This window comes from Pseudopodoces humilis, chromosome 2 (assembly GCF_049639895.1).
Source record: "Pseudopodoces humilis isolate 2021_Gansu_Grassland_sample_001 chromosome 2, ASM4963989v1, whole genome shotgun sequence".
NCBI lineage: Eukaryota > Metazoa > Chordata > Aves > Passeriformes > Paridae > Pseudopodoces > Pseudopodoces humilis.
In genome coordinates this window covers 110,093,613-110,115,846 of record NC_142201.1, presented here as the reverse complement: position 1 = coordinate 110,115,846, position 22,234 = coordinate 110,093,613, and the positions used below count along the sequence as shown (strand labels likewise).

At 41.2% G+C, this 22,234-nt stretch overlaps 1 protein-coding gene across 2 annotated transcripts in view; it reads right to left on the bottom strand.

The window, feature by feature from the left end:
• The window catches only part of POU2F1 (POU class 2 homeobox 1), a 102,376-nt gene extending 81,548 nt beyond the window's left edge, over positions 1–20,828 (bottom strand). For both annotated transcript variants that reach the window (XM_005524106.3, XM_005524107.3), the window contains exon 1: positions 20,776–20,828. The gene's annotated coding sequence lies outside the window, so the exon portion shown is untranslated. The remainder of the gene's footprint in view (positions 1–20,775) is intronic.
• Positions 20,829–22,234: the final 1,406 nt, after the last annotated feature.

Genomic DNA, 22,234 nt, shown 5'->3' with positions numbered 1-22,234 from the left:
ATGGGCAGCGCCTCTTACTGCTGGCTCCAACATCAAAGCTCAGAGACCTGGAAGTCTCTGACTTGAAAAGCAGAAAGACAATGCTGAGACCTTTGGTTTATTATGTCCCTTTGAAAAGCTGAACTTTTCAGCAAATTTCCACAAGCACACCAAATTCCTTGTTTGAAGAAGATAACATCCAACCTATTTTCCTGGCTAGAATTGTTGTACAGTGCAACAAAGGAATTTCTAAATATCCCTATTCATCCCTCCACCAGCTCTTACTCTTTCATCCTTACAGATCTTCAAGTTTTACCAGAATCCTGATGAATGGACATGCTGTGCCCCAAGATCTACATGCTAAAATGAGTTTTTAACTATGACTGAATTATAATAGCATGAATTACATGACTGAATTATAACAGCATTCCTAGACCCTCTGTTACTGTCACGGTGTCATTAAATTAATTAGAGTTACTACAGCTGGAAATACTTTCTCCTTTTACATGAAGAGTAAGTGTGTACTCCACATTTCTGCAGGATTAGACATATTCATAGCATGGTGCTGAAGGAAGCCATGGCTAACCCTAAATTTTATAATGACAAGATCCTTATTCTAAAATGAAACACAGTAATTGAAACTATTGCTACTTCACAAAAGGACCAGTCTACACTCCGCCATATAATTTCCCCTCAGTTGTTCAATAGTACAGTTAGTAAGATATTTGTTGTATAAGAGCAAGCAGTCTTTCCATGAAACAGCTAAAGCTCCAGCAAATGAGAGAGGGGTTCAGAGAGAGTCTTCATTTCTTCTAGTCCTCATTTCTTCTCTGCATGTGAGGAACATGGATTATGGTAGCCTTGGGACAGAATAGCAGGCTGCCTTCTCAGGAAGAAAGCCTGCAAGTGTCATATAATTCCTGAGAATTTGTCCATTCACTTTTACCTTGAATTAAAGCCCAGCCTACTGATAAGACTCTTCTAACAAGCAGAGCACATTCCTGCAGCATTAACTTCTCATTCAGGAATGCCTTCAAATTGCTACTCAATTGAAAAGTGATCCAACTGCTATCCTCTGAAAACCTAGGGAAGGCATTTCCAAGTAACAGCTTTAAATATCAGAACACATCATTTTGCAGCAAAGGCCTATGAAAATCTGTTTCTACTACAAATTCAAGTTCTGGCATTCAACTGCAGCTTTGCACTGTGCTGCCAGTTTACAGACACAACTTGTAATGCATTTACAGACTCTCTAGTCCTACAGGGACTTTCTAAAAGGCAAAAAAACTTCCTTGCTAGAACACTATAAATATAAAATAGGCTTTTATTACTGTAAACTTGGACTATCTTTTGAAATCTAACAGTTATAGAAGTTTGTATGCCAAACATTTGTTTCTGCTCACTGGAAGCATCAATGCTACAAAGCAACCTTAATAACACATTTTCTCCCACACTTGAGTCTTTAACAGTACCAAATATCCTCATCTGACCAATCTGTGTCTGCAGAACTCACACATCTGTCTAGAAATCATACCAAATTATTATGCAGCTTCCTGTCCCAATTCCCACTTCAAAATACTTCTTACTCAGTTATAGGTAAAAATACTCATCAGTGCTGCTGCTCAAAGTCATCAAAACCACTGGCTTTAGGAAGAAGAAAGTTAAATGAAAGACATCATGTGCCTCAACCACTCAATGGCATAAAAATCAGAGCTGCCTAGCAGAAGTGTTATATCCCAGCATTGTCCAAGTAGACCCCCATAAAGCCTAGGAAGTCATTCCAAACAGGATACAAGTATCCTATATCAAGGTAAAAAAAAGCTCTTATGACCACTGAGCAAGGTCAGAAGCCAGTCACTTCAGGTAGCACAATATTTCATGTATGATCTGGCAAGCCTGGAGGTGAAGGACTTCCTCATTTCTGTCTTGTGGGTTTGGGGATGGGGAAAGGAAGAAAAAAAATTATTTACTCTCCTTATAGAAATATCTTCACACACACACACAAAAAAGGAGTCCACCCCAAAATATTCAAAATATTATTTAAATATGGTTAATCTCGCCTCCATTGCCAAGAGAAAACAGAAACTGGAGCCTAGAAATACATGTCTCACTCAAGTTCTTTATTCACAAGATGGGGTGGAGTGCCCTTGTGCAGAAACTACTCTGTCCTAAGCACCCTGAAACCTTGGAATGGCTTTATTTTTGCTTTCAATTTACTTGGGCTTCAGAAAAAACCCAAAACAACCCTGAAATAAAAGAAAGAATTTCTCTAAAAAGATCATTAAAATTAATTGACCAAAAGTAAGGTGAAACATGATGAAAAAAAAAAAGCACAGAACTGAACAGAATCAGAGATTGTGTCTACTGAACTAAGTCTGCGTCACAGAGGACAAACCTCAGAGGAAAGACATCAGAAGAGGAATTACATTTCTAGGATAAAGATGAGGGGTGAACATGAGAGAAAAATGAGAGGAAAACTGTGTAAGGTTGCACTTATACAAGCCAAAAAAAAAAAAAAATCCACCTCTATTCTTTCCCTTCTGAAAGGCCATAAAGAATAATACTCCAGCTGTTAATTTTAAGATGGCTTTGCTTTCTTTTTTCTTTTTGGGCCTTGAAAAGTGATTTCAAACCAGTTCTTACTGTTTCCTCCCCTCATTAGAAAATTCTGATCACACAGCTAAAAGCACTGACACCTGGATGAACTGAACTGTTTGCCAGTGTTACAGAAGGAAAAAAAGAGGAGGAGAATTCATCAATTGCACTACTGAATATGAGTTCATTTATACAGAAAAAATGCGCATCTTATTGAATGAAAGAAATATGAAAGTAAAACGCCTCTGCAGTGGCACATCACACCAGTATTTAAACAGCTGAGTGTTCAGGATAGCTTTTATAAATATAAAAGGGAAATAAATCCAATGCAGTTTTCAAGCAAAGGTTCTGGAACAGGAAATATCAAACATCCATGTTCTTCCTAAGAAGTCTGTTTGTCTTTTCCCCATCATAGACACTGCCCAAATTAAAATACAAACCCACAAACAGAGCACAACCAGTTGAGTTGTACAGTCTCTAGATTTTAATTTAATTCTGGGTCAAAGAGCAGAACTATTATAATGTATGTGTGTTTAGTAAAACATAATGATAACTTCCTTTACCTTGGAAGAGATATGTGTCACATATAACGCTCTACATGCTCTCAAAACTGAAATCATCCCTAGAAATCCTACCTGGAACCTTGAGATCCCCTCAGAGCCCAAAGAATACTGCCCTCTTTGCTTTAAGAGCTGTGGACAACTGATTTTATTAAAATAATATCTCAATGAAACTCTTCAGTCTGACTAAGATACCAACCTTATTCATCATCAACTTTGTTTATTATCCTCATCCTATAATTAATTGTGCTTACAATTAATGACAGTGCTCACAATCCCTATATGAAAGAAAGTGTTTATTGTAAACATCTATATTTTTTTTTCTACTGAATCAATGCTATCTCAGAAGCAGAAGCCAATGCAAACACACAAATCTAGGAAGCCAGATGAAATGCCAATCTCTGCCTAAAATCTTGAGGTTCCATGACTTGAACACTGCTCTTATTCCAACTGCTCTTTTTTAATTACAGGTGCTAATAGATAACTGAATGACAAAATAAAAAGTTCACTGATCCTAAGACTTCTTCACAGTTTGTGACTTTTCTCTCATTTACTGGAACACTTGGCATTTACAGCCAGACAAGTATCTCTATTTGCTACACCACAGATGCAGACATGAAGCTCACCCACATGATGCATTATTTATAAAGAATATGCAGAGTATTCTTTTCCTACAGAGCTGTTCTCTTCTTCTTGTATCCTTCTCCAAACCATTTCCAAAGGCTTATTCCTCTGCCTTTGTGCTTCTTCTCCCTTTCCCCCAAATCTTTCCTCCACCACTGCACTGCAGCAAAAGCAAGAATGTGTGTATTTGGTAAGCAAGGAGAAAATATTAAGCAAGACATCAAAAAGAAAAGTGTCTAAACAGTTTCATCTTTCCTGAGGCCCCAGTAATCAAAATTATCTAAAGGAACCTAAACTAGAAACCAGACCAGAACCAGCAGCTAGGCTAATCTTTGAAAGTTCATGAATACTTATTATGCTGGGTGATCTGGATACACAAGGAGCACTGCTTCATGGCTATTTGGAAATAAAGACCAACTTCATCATCTGAATCATCAGCTACACTGACTGCAGAGGGAGTTTCAGTAGGCAAGACCCAGTAGGTTCAAGTGAGATATACACGCATTCATGGAGCTCTCTCTAAAAAAAAAAAAAAGATACACAATTAACTTGCCTTTTTTTTTTTTCTTATGTATACAGTCAACTTTGTCAAACTTTTTTTTGTTAACCATGCATATATTTTACATTTAAAATGTAATCTGTCTGTTAAAAGTTATTTCCCAAAATTTACATTTGTTTTAAGGAGAAAGTCAGGACTTAAACGTGTTTATCCTGACACCATTTATATTTGAGTTGATGTCTGTAATTTAATGATTACCATTGAGACATAATTCAATTTGTTATGGATTCCTCTAACACCAATACAGCAAGCAAGAAGAAACAATAGTTGATGTCACCATGAAGAAACCACATGTAGCACAGATACTGGCAGTTAATAGAGCACTGGAAAGTTTTGTGCTTAAGTACAACCAGGGTATCACATCTGATGATTAAACTCAAAGAATGTCAGAGAACGCTCTGGCAGTAATACATGAAACGAGGAAGCGTCAGTCAATTTTTCTGCTTTCACAACAAGAGGAAAAAAAAAGAAGGCATTTTTATTGTCATAGCACTTCCAGCAAGTTGATTTTAAAAAGGAGATTTCATGCCAAAGTCGGCTGTTTAATCAGATAAAGAAGGCTTTCCTATTTCCTATTGTATAGATCAAGTTGGCTACAGGAGCCACACAGAGCTTTGAGTAGCACATTTTTCCGTGAGGGCTGTATCGTTTGATCATAGCAAAGCACGGGGACTGCTGGGTAATCTGAATCAGAGCTGCAGCAAAAGGGAACCAGGCAGCCTGCTGAGGCCCAGATAACCATGTCACCCCCATCCCACTGCACTCCCAGTCACAGACCTGGCTGTGGGGGAAAAGCACCCATCTCCATTTACAAATTTGTCATGGAGGTTTTCACATGGCTCCCAATTAACGCAAATTTTTAATTCAAAGCTCTCCTCTAGTGATTTTAACAAATGCATGCTAAGACCAGCCCTGTTGTATTGATAAGATTCTCACAACTGCTTTCAAAACAGTAAATTTCAAACCTGCTTTGAATGTGCCATGTAGAATTTTCTATATAAGTCTTTGCAAGAGATGTAGCAATTTATGAACTCAATAAAACACTGTTCTCTAAAGAGGACAGAGTTTTGTTGAAGACAGGACACATCTACCTCTGATGCTGCTCAGAGCCTTCCCCAGGAGACTGGGGGATTGCTGGATTAGGTCACCTGATACCCAGAAAGATGACAGATGAACCCATGTATAGGTGAATAGGTTACAAGGGACCCCTGAGCAGGACAAAGCTTAGAAGCTCAGCTTTTCCCCAGATACTACCCTTGAAACACCTCTCTGGCACTTCCAGCCTCCTAACTTATCTACAGTAGCAAGCAGCCCTTCAAGTCTCCACCTTCTTCTGTTGACTCATCTTTCACATTCCAATTCTGAACCAAATTTGGTTCTGAACTGCAAAGAAGGCACTGCAAGAGGATCTATCCAAGCATTTTAATGCTTTTCACTGAAATCCTCTTGAAACCACTCACCTGGAAGAAAAGTCTTCAAAGCTGCAACCAAAAAGGTTGCCAACCTAAAAACATTAGAGACTGATTAAACACAGTCTCAAGCCACTATCTGTCACTGTACCCTGAAATGCAAGACAAATACTTTCCCATATTTCCACAAATATTGCCATTTTTCCATGCACTATCAGTATTGGTAATAACTTAAAAGGTTGGTTTCAGCATCCCTGTATAAACAGAACTTGTAAAACCCTGTTATGTGAAATTGGAGCCAATGCTCTACATTGGGTTTATGTTGTATGTTTAGGTAGAAGCAGAGCATTAACTGAGGCAAATTCCAATTTGCTTATTTATTTCCAAAGTCCCAGTGGGCAAGAATATAACTGGTTCTCATAGAAGCATTTGGAGTGTAATAAAAGAGAACACTGAAGTTTACATTGTTATTTTTAATAATTCTAAAAGAAAATGGGGGGGTGGGTGTTTTCTTGTTGTCATTCCCCATCACATCATCATCCCAGTCTCTTGAATGTTGAGTTTGAGAAAATGCAGCAGGCTCTCCTTTCTGTTCCATCTGGTACAGACAGGCCATGTGCCCATCCATTCACAAAACTGAACAAGGGATTCACTCAGTAAACCCTGGATTTGCTTTTTCCATTTCAAGTTTCCTTTCATTTTCACATACTGTAGCACTGTACATCTGATCACTTTTCCCAAGTATTCCAAATAACTTTTACACTTCCCTTGCCCTTACACTTCCCTTCAGAGAAACTGCCATTATCAACAGTCCAGAGCTTTAAATTCCATATATACTCAGTCTGGTATTAACTGCCATAATACTATTTCTAAATGCAACATTCATTCATGCAAATGCTGCCAAGACCTAAATGATCTCATCTCCATCTCATGACTAAAAAGTTTGTTTTGAGTTAGCAATTTTTTCACACACAGTTATATCAGTTTGCCATTAAGAAAGCTGCTCTTCCTTCCAACAGTTCAATCCTAGAATCCTAGACTAACCCAGCTTGAAAGAAACCTCAAGAAATCAGCTGGTCCAACGTTTTGTGGAAGGGAAAGCCTAGGTAAGATTCTTTAGTTTCATGTCCAATCACATCTTGAAAACGTACATGTTTAGAAAAGAAATTAACAGAAAGAAACACATAAAAAAACCCCAACAAACCAATACCTAAATGACAAAAGGTTAGACTAAGGAGTCTAAAGACCAAAAACTTCAACAAATCAAATCATGGCACATTCTTTAAGGAAATAAACCCCTCCATGTGCACAGCCATTATAACAAGATAATAATTTTGAAAAAGCATTTAGAGAATTTAACACAAGTTACCCTATCAGCAGCACATTTATGCTGATTAAAGAAAAGCTACTAAGCACAGCTGCTAGCAACAAAAACCAGCAAATCTTCAAGTACAAGACCTCTGCATTCAGGTGATGGGAACAACAGTACCTGTGACACTACACTGCAGTTTGTTCTGTCAGTAGCTCGTTAACAAAAACATCTCAATCACATACTCTTAACTGCAGTTGCAGCATGTCACAACTCAACTCCCGTGATATGTTTATCACAAATGACAGGCTACGCAGGGTACTATTTCTCTTCTGCAGGAAAACAACTGCAACTTTGTTTTTCCCATTATGTTTTTCATCTTCCTTATGCGCTGTCTGTGACACCATCCCAGTGAAAGTGTCCTTCCTTTTGGGTGCTTTTCAAATCTCCATCTTTCTTCAGAGGAAGAAAAATGTGATGAGGACTTTTAATTCTAACCTTGCCTAAACAGCTTTATGCTCAATATAATTAATGCAAATTAGCACTACCGTAAGAAACCATGGGAAGAAATCAGCACACCCTACATTTTCTCCTGTTACTAGAAAGGTTTTCCAGGACACTTACAACATAGTTAGGCCTCATCTATATGAAGAAACTATCTTTGTCAAACTAAGCCAAAGGTGAAGATCCTTTTACATACCAAGGGTGAAAAAAAACCCATACAAAAAATACCTGGCATACCACTTTAACACACACTGCATTATTCACTAATAATGTAAAGTCAGATGGCCCACAAGTCTCAGGCAACCTTTGAGTTAAGCCAATAAGCCAGCTCTAAACAGACACACAGTTATGTCAACAAAAGAAACGCAGGCTAGTCAAACTCAGTGTTTTTACTGGCATTTTGACTGGGGCTAAATTTGGAAATAGTATCATTTTCAGAAATAGGAAAAAATGCTAAATACTTCTCTTTGGCTATCAGAAAGCAATAGAGGACGGCATATGAACTCAACAGTTAGCTCTGCTACCTGTGAAATGGAGGTACACAACCTGGTGATAAATGCAAGCACTCAGAAGCACTGAAAGCAGCTGACCATTTCCAAAAGCTGATGGGCAGGAACTTTCCAGCGACAATCTGCTGGTCAACAAACCCATGAAAAGAGCCTAAGAAAACATTTCACCTGTTTCTATAAAATACAGGAATAAGAAAGGCAAGCCGGGATTGAACAAGTAATTCTGGTAGAAGAGACATAACCAGACACTGCTACTCTCACACTTTCAGTTTTAAAAATACTTTTCTCTCAGACAAAAACCACCACATTTGAGTGATTAAAAAATGTATTCTCCTCTTCCTGCCTATCAGCAAACTTTTTGGGCAGAATCACATTATAAGCAAGTCACACTATGACATGTAGGTGCTTTTCGGTTTGCTAGAAAGATCTGAAGAAAACTGAGAATAGAGATAAAATACACTGCAGTGAAGTCACTGTACTGAATTCATGACATCATAATTGTTGCCATGGCAACTAGCTAGTATCAAGCACAGAATACTGCCTTCACTGCAGAATCAAGGAGCACCCGTGCTGCCACAAAATAAATGTTCTTATTTGAAAAAAAACCCAGTCAACAACACAGGAAAGAAGATATTACTGCAAGTGGACCGCTTTTTCCATACCTCTTGTTTTGTTCACCTGGTGTGAGACTTTTTTAACAAGGTGGCACATGTAAAGAAGTCTGATATACATGATAAAAAGAGTTTAATTGAAAAAAAAATGGTTTTCTTCCAGCATTCCTCATTTTTTCCAGGACAGTAGTTCCTCTTGTGTTTTTCTCTCCTATGCATATGACTGCAGACATATACAACAACATTCAATTTAGATATGAAACAGATGGAAAAAGAATCAAAAATCCTCCAGTAAACAACATTTTCCATTTCTTATTTCAACAAGCCAGAGATAGTCAAACTGGAACTGTCACACAGCGGCAGAACTAACTGATAAAGAACATATTCCACATTTGGAGCCATGGTTCCTTTTGTTTAAGGAGTGCACCAGCAGCAGTGCCTTTGAATCCCAGTCGCAGTTTTTTACACACTGACTAAATACAGAGTTTCAAATCTGCAGGGCTCCCACAACAGGCTCCTTGTAAATAAAAACCTCAGCCCTTTTCCTCTGAACAGTCCTATTTCACATGAGGTGATCTGCTATTTCCAGCTCCTCCCCATTCACAAATATAAAAGCTTAGAAAAATACAAAGAAGCAGTTGCCAATTTATCAGGTCACAATTATGTTTGTGAGTAGCACTTACATATAAAATGCACAAGTGCCCCATCTGATGTTGCAAGCTGAAATATCTGTGGGAATAAATCAGTATTAAAAAGGCACATGAAGGAAAGCACATCTGAAAATTAACTTCTTCAAATTAACTTGCTGAATACAAAAGTCAAGAGCTGCAGGTCAGTAATAGCAGATAGTGTTTCACAGTTCAACCTTATGGTTGATTAACCCCAAAGAAATTGTTTCAAAACAAATTTTAACACACAGACCACGCTATATAGTAAAGTATACTTATTTGCTACCTCAATGGTTCTTAAAGAGCAATCTATAAATTATTGCTGGACCAAAGAACACTTACACATAACTACATGTAATTAGTCAGTGTGCCTGAGCAGTTTCAGTACAAGATGATGGGGTTTTCTCAGCTTCTAAGAAAACAAAACTGCCCCAGTTACCAATTAACAGCACATTTCCACATTGGCTTGGTGCCATTCTAGGACACTTTCTCTACTGGTATCAAGCACACTGATGACACCAAAACAAAAGGCCAGAAGTACTGCAGTAACCTGCTCTCTCCAGCCTCTTTATAAAGACTGTCTCAACAAGTAAGCAATGGAAAAGGAGAATACAAACAATAAAATCAGGAGTTCCAGATACTGAGGATTAGTAGACAGTTGTATCCCATATGCCTCTGTCCTCAGCGTTCTCTTAATTTTACTTCACACAACCAAGAATGATGACTACTATTTGAATGATGACACCATAAAAATCCCAAGTTTAACTCATGTTCCACAATATGAAGTATACTTGGGAAATTATTAGAGTTGACAACACATTTTAGGAAAATCATTTTGTGTGCCAATGTACTCCCTCCCACAGAAATGCAAGGAAGTGAACAGTCTTTCGTAAGTTTTTAACAGCCCTAGGAACAGATGATGCCTTTGGTGAATACAACTGTGATTCCAACCACAAATCCTAATACACCAAATACAGTTAAAACAACTGCCACAAATGCAGAAAACTAAGGAAGTTGATAAAACCTCAAGCAAGGTACATTACATATGAAGAATCCTCTTCTCTGCAACTGAGTATAAATTTAAGTGTCCGCATGATACAATTCACAAACCTATCTGTGATATAAACACAGGACAAATGGCAATGACATTCCCTTCCTCATTAGTACACACTGCATTTCCAGCTCTTACACAATATGAAATCACTGCTTAATAAGTAATAAAAAACCCACCATGTCTGCAGCTGATTTTGCTGTTTGAAAGATTGACAGATTAATTGATCCCTTAAGCAACTAATGTGTCTTCTCTGAGTGCACACAGAAAATTATGGATTATCTCAAGACTTTACAAAGCTTTTTATATGACTTTAAAATGAACTTGTTAAATTAGGTCTTCCACAACAGTCCTTCTGTTAAGTCTAACTTTTATGTTAATTCTAGACTGGGGAATGCAAAGATGTAGGTGCTGGCCCACCTCTGCACACGATATTTTTTCTTATATTATTCATGTATCACTATTGTAACAGAAGCAACAATTAAAAATGTTCTGCTAGGATCTGTAGAGATGCCCAAACCACTTGCAAACCTAACTAGAGACCCACAACACAAAGAAACACCACCTGTCCCTACTCTCTCCCCTGGCAAATCAAGTTGAGAAAGGCTAGGAGATTTAAGATGCCAAACAACTATTTTAACTCCTTTGTTCAAACTTCCATATAGCAAATTCTTTCCACTGTTGGGAGTCCATCATCCACAATTAAAGGAAACTTGAGTGTAAAAGCACTTAAATACAATGCTATATCCACTGAATTTAACTGTTAGTTTAGAAATAGCTATGTTTACTCAGGATACCATTAGAATGTGTTAGAACATGCGCCTGGATATATTTTCAATTTTAACTGTGCTGAGAATGATATCAATGAAATAGTTTTTTTTTCTAAAACAGGCATGGCTAAAGCATGATCTCAGCAAGTTTTGAGGCACTGGCCTTTATTCACACCTCAGTATATTCAAAACCATTCCCTTATGCATCACTGAACTGAACCATGTAAGATGCTCCCATATTGCAACTGGGTTCCAAATCAAATTGAATCACAAAATGATAAAACACAGCATTTTAATTTCTCAGAACTGAGAAGAGATATTCTTTAAAATGTCACTATCTCCCAGTGTAATGAGTAAAGGAATAGCCTGGAAATAAAAATAACTCAAAATTTACAGACTTCTACCCTGTCTGTAGGATAATTCTCATGCTCAAGACTCTCAACTTGTCTTAAGGAGTTGAGAATCTGCTCAATTGTGGATCTCTTATATGAAGTAGTAACAGAGGCACTGAATTTTTAACACCCACCCTCTTATATGCACAAACTTTGAGAGCAAAAGGAGCTGCCAGTTCTCCAACTCCCTGGTAGGGAATCAAAAATTATTAGGAAAGCCCTTGGAGCAATCTCACACTTGTTCCCCTGAGCTGGAAATGTGCAGAGCAGACAAGGAACATAATCTTGCTTAAACTCTTTTACGGTGCCCCTGAACACTTTAGGAAAGGAGTCAGGTAAAAAACTTAGGATACACTTGGAAATAAATGGGAAGGTATTTTCTTTTTATTTGGAAGAGAACTAACATCACCATCCTGGCTCTGACCAGAGATCTATCTACCTGACTCTCCTCCAACAACAGGGAACTATGAAAGAGTGTAAAAACAGGACAAGCACAGGGATAATTCCTTTGATTGCATTCCCAAATACCAAGTTGCAGTCCAGCACATGACTGAGAGGTAAAGAACAACATGCTTAGCCCTTCTTTGTACCTCCTTGCACAAACTGAAAAAAGAAAAAGGGTGAACAGATACACAAAAAAATTCTGCAACTTTAGGAGACTTGCTTTTTCGCAAAACCGAGTAAAACCAATCAGGAAAACTAAACTGGAAAACAATCAGGTTTCTAGCTCACACTCTTCCACCTGATGTGTTCCCACATGAGAACTTCTACTAGAAGCCTGTCTTACAATCATGTCTTACTTGGCCACGTTTGTTTAGGGCACTGGTTGCCCAGGGTTCACAGGCAGCATCACAGCCTGACAGCTGATGTCTTCTCTTCCTTACCTTGGCACACCCATCCCAACCAAAGCAAAGCCATCCTGGCAGGAGAACAGGAGCTGAATTAAGGTGAGTGACGAAGAGATTCAAGCTGGGATGTATGACACATTGTAACTGACTGGAAGTCAGAAGCTACTAAATGTCAGACTAAATATGCAGTTCTCCATTGTTCCAAAAGATACTCCTAAGCACCCAAATTTAGCTAACTTTGCTGCCATAAGCTATTTAAAATATCTGCAATGGGACTGAAATGGAACAGCAGGTAAAGATGGTCTTATTATAAAGTCCATTTAAGGGAAATGACTTGTAAGTTGCATGCTTCACTTGGGATACTGGAAACACAACAATTTAAATTGCGTAGTTCAGATCAACATAAATTCATTAAAACCAGGAAAGTATCATTGCCAAGTCAATAATACCCAACAAGGGACACGCATTTCCAACACTGCTAACAGATCCCTCCATTCAGAAACAAATGTTACAACTGTAAAGCTACTGTTCCCTCTGCTCTCCTACATCCAGTCTCCTCACACAATCCCAACAGATTTCTGCAAGAAGCCAGAACAAAGTTTTACAGAGTCTCTATCAAAAGGGACAACAGTCCACACAGCCATGGCCAAATACTTACCATGCTTATGTTTCCTCTTCTTTTGGGTAGCAGCCCACCCTTCAATTGGATTAAGTGTAACATGAACTGTACCCTCAGGTGTGATAATAAACCAACTCCAAGGATCCCTTATAGCTTTCCATCTGAATAATCTGGGCTACTTTAGGCAATTCAGATCACAGCCCTTAATAACTCAGCTGATTTTAATTGAAATGGATTAAAGAGTACCAAATGGAAATACCTACTAACAGGTGCAGAGGAACAGGAAACACCAACAATCAGAAACAGTAAGGTCTTCTATTACTACAGTCGGAGCTTATAAGAAGCTGCCCCCAGCCCAAGCTTTCTGTTACTTTTTCCAAAAGCCTATGTGCATGCAGGTGTGTGTACATGCATCGGGGTGGGAAATGTTCCCAGAGGAGCTGCTAGGGAGGGGAGGCAGCATTTACTGGCACATCCATCTCTCTGCAGCCTTAGAAAAATTCAAGTATCTATTTAAACTTACATTTGAAAATTCAAATAAAAGCAATAACCTACGAAAGATCAGCAGGTAAGAAACAAAATTATGAACACTTAGAAATGAACCTTTGCCAACAGAATTCCTGAAAGAAACTTGAATCTCATTTCCCATTCAGTATACTCTATTAACTAATAATGTAGAAACGAGTGATTCAAACATGTGAATCATTTCTACCTGTATTCACTGTACACTCCTCTCCCTCTGCTGCAGCCAAGTAGTATAAAGCCACAACTTCACACTGGTATGGTCAGGCACAAATTACTAAGTCACATGGTATTTTTCAAATAAAACTGAATCATCGAAAGGACAAAGAGAACAAACAGCGAAGGAGCTCACTGCAAAAAAGATGGTGACTTCCTAGCAGCCCTCAAAGAAAAGGAGGAGGAAAACGAAGCAAGCTACACCTCCAGCTTGATTCAACAGGTTTTTCTACACTTATTTTTAAGTCTTCAACTGTATTTACTATTTTAGCAACTCACATGTTCCTATCCTCCTTTTCCAAAGCTTCATGCCCTGTCATACAGTGTCAAACATGCTATATATGCTACTTCATCTCTATACAGCCAAATCAGATTTCTGGGAAGAAAAAACTAAAAGGAATGATGAGCAAAAGGTTTCTTGTCACAATATTACAATTTATAGAAAAGATAAATCTGCCTCAGAGTGATCATATTAAATGGCTGAAGCACTTATGCTTGGGTTTGGTGGGGTTTTCTTCAAGGTTGCTTTACAAGGATGTCAGTCCAAAATTTAGCAGAAGTAATGGTGTCTGTAATTTCTCAAGTACTTTTGTCAATATGTCCTTTAAAGCCACAGTCCTTTCTAGAGACACGTCTCACTATAAGCAGCACTAAAATAATGGGAACCACTTAACAGTCTCATCCACTATTTTTATTGGAGTTTCTGCCCTTGCTACCATTAATGCAATCATACCTATGACAGCACAAACCACACCAAATTTTCAGCATCTACTGATTTCCAAGCTACTATTCTACTTAGGTGCAGCTTCATTTCTGGCTTCTACGATCTATGTACAGCCTACTGCTAAAAGAGAAGGTCCAGCATAGCACCCACAGCTGTACATTCCCACTGCTTCCCTTTGGCCAGTACAATTTTAAATCAAGTTCAGCTCATCACCTCAATCAACTGTGGTTTTGCAGTGGTTTATATTAATCTAAAAGCAAAGCTATATAACTAACCAACCAGAATGTTGCTGCTTTTGCAAAGAGGAAGCTTCATTTCCCTTCCTTCTTTCCCTTTTCTCCACTTTCACTCAACGGCTCTTCCCCCTTGCTTGCATTTGAAAGTCTTCATGGAGCCAATTTCATAAAACAAAGATGTAAAACTATCTGGAGCTAGTTTTCCACCATGTTAGCAAGTTAACCTAGAGCATTCTGGAATCCAGTTAAGAATTAGGACAGGTGCCAAGTAAGTGGCAGGATCACATGGCTGAGACCTTGAGTCCCCATTGATGCCAACAGGAAAGCCATCAGAGAGAATGAAATTATGAGAAGACTTGGGTCAACACGTGTGCTTCTTGTTCCCTTCCTTGATTGGTACTGCTATTTGTCTAATCTCATTGTAAGCCAGTTCAAAGAGCTAAACCAACAAAAAACTATTCATTATTTTTGGCGAGGCTTGTTTTCTGCCAATTTAATTCCCTGAACTAGCTCAGCAAAGGAATCCAGCAAGCATCTGCACCAGCACAGGGAAGGAGGCAGGAACACACAGGGAGATGAGGACAGGCTGGGGCTGATTTAAGCTGTCACTGAACCGCATACCCTGGAGCAGATCTGCATCACACCATAGTTAGAACTGACAGTAATCTGTGCCTGTACAACAGGAGGCCTTCATCACTGACGGGAGTGTGCCAACACTGAAACATCCTCGGCAAAGTTCAACCTGGGCACCAGCCTGGATGATTGCATGTAAAAGCAGAAGAATCACAGCTATGTTACCCTCAGAGACACCTGAAAACATTAGCTAATTTTTCCCCCAGCAACATCCCTGTGAAAATGTGCTCTATAATTCCCATTACACAGATTTAGCCCAGAACAGCAAAGCAAGCAAAATCGGTGACAAACTCGGGATTGAAACCCAGTAAATCCTCTACACCAAACCAACACTTCATCACTCAACTGTGCTATTAACCCTAAACTAATTCAATTAGTCAGTAGCAGTCTACAAAAAATTCCTTTTGCAAAGACTTCCTAATGCACTATAAAGCTCACATACATAATACAGCTAACAAATGCGGATATTTCCTAGATAGTTGTGAAATAAGAAACTAGGGAAAGGAATAATACTGAGATATTAAGTAATTATTTCCTTTTCTACAGAGAAAAATAAGTGCGCATGAAGCAGCATGAGGCCCTATTCACACAATTCAAGAAATTTAATGCAAAGAGTTACAGAAAGGAAAATACATCTATGGATTCTTTTTTCCTCAGATTAGCATTGTAAAACCGTTTCATGTGAAATGCCAGCAATTATTTAACACACCCTAACCAGAAACTAGTATCTTCCCTTAAATTTATCTCCTACACTTGGCCCAACAATTCCCACACTTAACTTGCTCTGTATAACAATGAAGCACATTTGGAGAAGGGGGGGGATTTGTTAACACAGAAGCAAATCTCTGCAGTAGTGAACAGCCATCACTGTAAGTCTATTCAGCAACACCAGATAGTCTTTCATTCACATTCCAGCTTAAGCACAGCCAAGCACATCACATTTGGGCCGCTCAAGTCATACTTAATTTTGTTCAACACCTTCTTTTGACAACAGCTTTGTCACCAAGACTCAAAATACGTATGTCAAAAAAGACAGTCATTTGCCAGGACTGTCACTGATTCTCTCAAGATAAAAATAATAAAGCTGTAAGTGCAAGGAGCAGAGGCTGCCTAATTGTCAGCTGTATAAAACAGAAGTATCAAGATTATTGTCCTGAGGGCAATAAGAGTTTAAGAGGAATAGAAAATGATGCTGCAACCTGTTTTGAAATCTTGAACTCCACAGGAGTCAAAATTTAAAGAAAGCAAATGGAAACTTAGTGCATGCCTCAAAAACCTACTGCTAATTTGCCAGAGAACCGGGAGAGTAAATAAACCTGCCTAAGAGGGACTTGCATCCTATTTAACAGAAAGAAACTGGATGACAGATCAACCCAACCAAAACATCCTGGACAGCATGGGAAAAACATTTACTCCAGAACTCTTTGCATCCTCACACATCTGGATATAAAGAAAACAGAAAAAGTGTGCTACTCTAAATGTGGAATTTACGGCTTGAAATCTGACAACTATTATTTCAGTGACAATGGTATTCCAAACCTCATTTTTCTGGGCTATAAATTATTATGATCAAGCCAAAGTAGGAACAGTACTTCTTCACACACAAGGCACTCCCAACACAGAGTGTGCTGGTGCTTCCTTGGGCTTAACAGACAGACCAAGGTGAAGGCAACCTCACCGATCCCTGTCAAACGAGGTACCTCCAGACATCACCACAGTCGCTCGCCAAGACAAGCATTCACAAGGTATCCACATCCGGCATCAGGGAGCCAGTATTAACATTTACTGCTTGAATAATGGCTGCAGGCTAATCTTGGAGAAATTGATAGTGACAGCAAACCTGAGATTTTTTTTTTTTCCTATTTAAATAAGAGGGTGAGAAGCTTAGATTTTCCCCCCCGCTTCCTTCTGGGAAGCAAGAGGGAAGCTCTAGCTTCTCCAGTTTTAAAACCATCCTGACACACACCTCCCAATTCTGCTCCACATGCAGCAGCATGGCTACTGGCACAGCTTGCCCTGTTTTCCAACCAGCTGTCAGACTGCTAAGTTTGGGTTAGTGTTGAAAAAGAGAAGAAAAAAAAAAAAGAAAAGATAAAAATGCAGCATCACCTTAATAACTGAGTAGATTTAATCAGGCAGTGGAACTATTTCACAGGAGGACACTTCCTTCTGTCTCTAATAAGTTAAAAGCTGAAAAGACAGCCAAAATAGAGTATATTCTCCTGATATATCTCCTGATAAAAATACTGTAACAATTGCACAAGCCTCTATTCTCACCACAGCCAGGTAGACAATAGAGAAGAAAAAGTTTCTTTTACTCTCTGACCCAACAAAGATGGTCCAAGGAGCAACCTAAAAGCTGACAACTACCTGTGACAAACTAACACAGAACTCTGAGATTCAGACAAACACTCAAGACTGAGCAGTAATACCCACACAGCAGTCTGGGAACCTTCTGACAAGTGAAGGTGATACCAAGGTTTGGGAAAAGGCGCATTACGCTAACATGTTGCCTACAGGCTTCACAGGTGAAGATGTATTTCTACCCCCGGCACATTCCAGTAAAATTTTAAGCTGCAACACAGGAACACAGATACACGTTTGAGAGAAATACATTTGTATTTTGGCATGTAAATACCTGAATTCAGCATTATAAACCCCAGCTCAGCCATAACACTGCACAAGGCCGGTATTCCATTCTATAAAAATTACTAAATCGCCAGTGACAAAGAAATTTTGTTTGCAAGATGCAATGTACATTTTTATCAAGCTGGATAAAATATCTACAGTCTCAGCAGTGGTTAAATTGCTGCTATAAAGGAAATTGTCCTCAGATAAATGGTTTCCCTATGAGAAGGTTTCAGTGCTACACCTCACCCCAGGTCAATAAATCAAATTAACTGCACCTTGTCCTCTGGCCAATGACATCATCGGCTTGACCACATCTTGTGAAGCGAGTGCAAAAACATATGCTATTTAAGGCATGAAATCATATTACTGCTTTTTGTCCAGCCAGCCTTGTGCTGTTGGTCTGTGAAACAGTCAGTCACCTGAACAGCCTCATTACAGCTTCTACAGCTTTTTTTTTTCCCCCTTCTTGTATTCAAGGCCTGTCTTTGCCGAGGGTGAAGAAAAAAGGATAAATAATCTGAGTCGTTATTTTTTAAATCAAAATGTTTTTCATTAGCTGCAGTGCAGTATTTTGTGACAAATTAAATTTAGCACCAAACTACGAAATACGCCATCTGCACTTGCACGTGAACGCTCTTCCTAGTAGTGTTTCAAAGATGTTTACATGCTAATCTGGCACTGCTACTCTGAAGTATCCTGCTGTTCAGTCCTTTTTCTCCACAGGGTGAAAACAATGGTCACTAATGAAAACCTACACAGTTTTATTTGAAACCCATCCCTGCATAAATATTTTCTATTTTAAATTATTGCCTCCCCTTAATCAAGTAGCCCATTTGTTTTATTTCTAAGTAGACTAATATCTGGTTTAAAACTGAATTACTCCAGACAGTTTAAGAGGATTAATTTCAATTTTCACTTGGCGTTCTTATGACACAATCACAGAAAACTTATCTTCCTTTCTAGACCCTGTACTGCCTAGTGGTATCTTCTGTCTTGAAAGCCAAATCTAAATGAAAGAGAAAAAAAAAAAACCTCAACCCAGAACAGTCAAAGATACAAGCAGTGACAAAAGCATCTGACACGCTGCACTGTTAAACCTCATCCACATTAAGCAAAAAGAAGGTGAATAAGATTATCTTCAATGCATTCAATTCTGTTTGTGTTCAGAGGGAGGAGGAAAGCTGTTTAGATTTTGAGTGTGTCTTCTATAGCTCTCTCAGTGCCAGGAAACGTAAATTAGAAGCAACTCTCCTTTAAGGAAAAGAATCAAGGACAAAGGGACCAAAAATGCCCAAGCCTCTGAAAAGCAAATATGAAAGGAACAGCTTTACAGTCTTGAGTTGCTATAAATTAAAAATAAGCTCCTTATTTAAAAGACATGAGTGTTTGAGAATCTATGAGCAGATCTGATGCTGCTCAAGCCCCAGGAGGGTTTTGTTTTTGCTGGCAGGGGTGGAGTGGAGATGGGGGGGTCATTTTGGTTATTAGTAAATAAATCAAGCAGCAGAGTGAGGCCTAGGCGCTTGCCAGAGGAGCCGGGGCCTGGCTCTCCCCCTCCTCTCCTCACATAGCCTGGGTTTGATCTCGGGGCCCTGTGGGTTTGCCAAGAAAATTTAAAAAAAAAAAGCGAGAGAGCGAGAAAGAAGAATCATATTGAACCACAAAAGCACATGGGGCGAATGTAAAATATAAACACGGCGTTGGGCTCTGAGTGGCTGTTATTAAAGGTCTGAATTACTAAACATGAGAGGCGGGGAAAGCCGGGCGGCCATTTCAATAATATAAACCTCCCCGAATTAGACATTATTCAAATGAGAAGGAGAGAGAGGGAAGAGAGGGAAGAGCGCGGGGGAGAGGGACGGGATCGGCACGGCCGTGCCCTGGGGCAAAGGGGGAGCGGGGCAAACACCGCCGGGGCAGATCCGGCCCTCGGGGGCTGCGGACCCGGCCCTCGGGGGTGGGGGGCAAGGCCGGCCCTCGGGGGGGTCCCTCTCCCGCCGGAGAAAGGCGCGGGGGGGCTCTGCCCGTGCTCCCCGCCGTCACCCCCCACCGAACCCGCCCCTTGCGAGGGGAGGGGGGGAGCTTTAAATGAAAAAGCCAAACCACGCTCGCCTCCTGCCCCCCTCCCCGCACCCACCCACCCCACGCTACAAGGCCCAGGCTCTGGGGAAATAAACCCCTGGCTGGGGGGGGGTGCTGCGGAGAAGGGGGGAGGGCAACGAGGGGAGCCATAAGGAAACCGAGTCTATCTGCCTCCCCGGGCCCCAGTCCGGGGCCAGCACCCCCGGCCCCCTCCGCCCCGCCGCCGGGGGGACCCTGCCCCGCTCGGGCGACCCGCCGGGATCGCTCCTTCAGCATCCCTCCCTTCCCCCCCCCGCCATGAATATGTAAAGCGGGTTTATTGTGGGAGTGCGGGCCGGGTGGCGGCCAAGCCACCCCCGAACGCTTTTGGGTGCGGGGCTACCTCCCCCCTCCCTCCCGGCGAGTGTGTCCCCCCTCCCTCCCGCCCCGACCCCTCCGCCTCGCCGCGCCGCCGCCGCCCATCGTCCCCATGGCCGGTGCCCCGGCGTGCGGGCTCCGTGTGCGGGAGGGACGGTGTGCGTGTGTGTGTGTGTCTCCCCAGCGCGGGGAGGCTGCTCTGCTTCTCCTTCTCCTTCCCCCCCCCCGCTCCCTCCTGTGCCGTTAATTATAATAATCCTGAGTACTAATAAATTATGCTAAGCGGGGCCGGGCGGGCGGGCGAGGGGGGGGTGCGCCCCGCGCGCGCGAGTATGAATATGAATATGTAAAACGCAGTAATGATTACCTGCCGCCGCCGCCACCGCCGCCGCCGAACTCTCATCTTGACTCGCTGCTCCTCCGTCCGCCATTTTGAATATTTTAACCAAAAATCGGCCGCGCGATAAACCCTCCCCCCTCCCCTTCCCCTCCCTCTCTCCTCCCTCCCTGCCCGCGCCGCCGCCGCCGCTCCGCGCATGCGCCCGGGGCTCTGCGCTCCCCCCCACCCTCCTTCCTTCTCCTCGGCCGTTTCCCGGGCGGGGGCGGGGAGCGGCGCCGCGCATGCGCCGCGCGGCCGGACCGGCTCGCTCTCCCCCCCCCCCGCCGACGGGCGATGGGGGGAGGCGCGTGCGCACTGAGGCGCCCCCGCGAGCCCCCTCAGGGCACGGGGCGGTCCGACCCCCCCCCCCAAAAGGTCCTCCCCGTAGTCCTCGGGTTTGTTTTTTGTGTTTTTTTGTGATTGTAAAATCTAGGTAATTTTCAGAGGACAAATTTAATGTTTTGAGGGTTAAGTCGGAGGTAATCTGTAGGGGAGAGAATGGACGTGTTGAAGTAAAAACAAGGTTATCAGTAGTGGGCAGGAAGGAAGGGTTTTGGGGGTAAAACTTGAGGGGAGGGCATGAACATTTTGAGATAAAATTAAGGTAACCGGAGTGGACGGGAAGAGGAAATTGTGGGGGTAAAATCTGAGTTAATCAGTAGGGGAGAGGAGTGACATATTGAGGTAAATCCAAAGCTGTCTGTCAGTAGTGGATAGGAAGGGAAATTGTGGGGCTAAAACTTAAGATAATCTCTAGGGGAGAGAATGGACGTATTGAGGAAAAAACAAGGTAATCACTAGTGACAGGGAAAAATCTGGGGGAAAAACTTCAGGTCATTTGCAAGGAAAAAGCATTTTGCAGGAAAAATCTGATTGAATCTTTAGGGCCAGAATGAACAATTTGGGGATAAGGTAAATGTAGCCATTGGATTTTCATGCTGGTACAATCTAGGTGGTTCTCAGGGACAAAAATCCGTATTCTGGGTGTGAAATCTGAGGTGATCTGTAGGGGAGAGAATGAAGATTTTGAGGTAAACAGGTAATCAGTAGTGGACACATTTTTTGAGGGGTTGAGCTTGAAATAATCTGTGGGGGACAGGTGCCTTTCAGGAGCCTCCCTGTGAAGAGCCAAGGCGCTGTCTCTGGGAGTGGTGGTGTGGAAATACTTGTCTGGACTTCCCCTGCACCCAGGTACTGCCCAAGCCCTGGGCAGGACTAAGCCCCTGTGAATAAAGAGGAATTGCATCCAGGGAAAATGGAATCGCAGAACCTGTGGTTCCCATGGAGGAAGGTGCCTGAGTGAGGGTCTGCTTTTCCTCCAGAAAAGAGTGATTCCATGGAAGCAATTCTCCTCTGTTCAAAAAAAAACCCACCCCAACATTCCCTCGTTCTGGGCAACCCAATGCTCCTGGGGTGCTTTTCTCAAATACTTTATCCTCTTACACTT